This window comes from Pyxicephalus adspersus, chromosome 12, assembly GCF_032062135.1.
Source record: "Pyxicephalus adspersus chromosome 12, UCB_Pads_2.0, whole genome shotgun sequence".
Taxonomy (NCBI): domain Eukaryota; kingdom Metazoa; phylum Chordata; class Amphibia; order Anura; family Pyxicephalidae; genus Pyxicephalus; species Pyxicephalus adspersus.
In genome coordinates this window covers 1,467,599-1,469,491 of record NC_092869.1, presented here as the reverse complement: position 1 = coordinate 1,469,491, position 1,893 = coordinate 1,467,599, and positions in this window count along the sequence as shown.

Sequence of the window (1,893 nt, the reverse complement as noted above, 5' to 3'; positions counted from 1 at the left end):
GCAATCCGATTAAAGCTAGGAATGAAAACGTGAGATCACTCGTTACTTTCACAAGTTTTTGTTCGGTGAATCTTGAACGCACCGTATTATGTCACTTAGTATTTTATCATTATCACGGCCTTCTATTGCTTCGCACTCACTCAACGCTTTGCAATCTTTAACGCAAAAGATCTCACAAAACAATCAAAATTAAATCATTAAATAAATAAATGTTCAAATTATAGTAAAAATTATGGGATGTGTTGGCCTTTATGGGCCCCGGAGCCGGCCTTTATGGGCCCCGGAGCCATGTACCGGGGGGGTAATTTTAGGCAATTTGTTTAAAAAGTTTATTTTTATTTTTAATAGTAAATCATCTTTTTTATTTATAGGGTGGAGGGACGCACCTGACTGACCCGCCAGCTGCGTCTCTGACTCAGTGCCGCCCCCTGCAGGCCTGTGTGAGGTTTTGCAGCCTCCCCGCAGGTTTAATTACTGAGAAGTGATGGAGAACACTGAGTAATATACACTTGTGGCTGCTCCCTTGTTGTGTCAAGGATTCGCTGTGTCCATGGTAACCCTCCCCAGAAATATAACAATGGGCCCTGCATGGCAATCACACACAAAGTTGCAGCTCGTCGGTAAGACATCGGGATATGGGTGCTCGGTGCCCCCTAATACACCAAATCTTTTAGTTAGATCTGACTCACCGGGTACAACGTCTACGGGTATCAGCTTGGGTGAATATGAATCCTTTTGCCAAAAAAAGAGAAAAATCGTCCACTGGACAATGACAGCGCAGAAAAATACTACCGACTATCCATTTTGCAAAATAATTCTGGCACCTTCAAGGGTTGGGTGTTGCCATCTCCCAATAAGTAAATCCCACCAAAGGTACAAAAAATTGCTGCCCCAGCATCTTCCCAAGCCGTCCTTGCCAGATGCCGCATTCTGATTGGGCAATTTTACATTTCGATCAGATTGTTGCACACTTGAACACTGGGACCGCTCAAAGTCCTCGTACTCAGGTACAGTAAATTGGATAATCAAACTTGCCAAAAGAGCTAGCACTCAAATGGAGGCCAGGATCAATGGATCCACCGAACATCAAGAGCGTAAAACGCATCAGCTGAGCAAAAGATTTGATCGATTTGCAAACAATGCGCCGATCCTTGCACCCAGGTACATGACATTGGACAATCTTGCCAAAAGAGCTAACACTCTATTGGAGGCCAGGACCGATAGATTGACCAAACACCAAGAACCAATCAGCTGAGCAAATGAATAGATGGATTTGCAAACAATATGCCGATCCTCATACCAAGGTACATTATATTCAACAATCTTGCAATAAGAGCTAACACTCTAATGGAGGGCAGGATTAATAGATCGATCAAAAGTGAAGAGAGTAAAACGCGTCAGCTGTACAAAAGAATCAATGGATTGGAAAACAATACTCTGATCCTTGCACCCAGGTACATTATATTTGACAATCCTGCCAAAAGAGCTAACACTCTAATGGAGACCAGGATCAATAGATCAACTAAACGCCAAAAGCTTAAAATGCGTCAGCTGAGAAAAAAAAACACTATTGATTTGCAAACAATACTCGGATCCTTGCACTCAGGTACATTACATTTGACATTCTTGCCAAAAGAGCTAACACTCTATTGGAGGCCAGGACCGATGGATCGACCAAACACCAGGAGCGTAAAACGCGCCAGCTGAGCAAAAAATAAAATCGATCGATTTGCAAAAAATGTGTCAATCTTCATACCTATTTACATTACAATGGGCAATCTTAGCAAAAGAGCTAACACTCCAATAGAGGCCAGGACCAATAGACCGTCTGAACACCAATAGACCGAATGCGTCAGCTAAACAAAAAAATTGATTCATTTGCAAACAATGCGC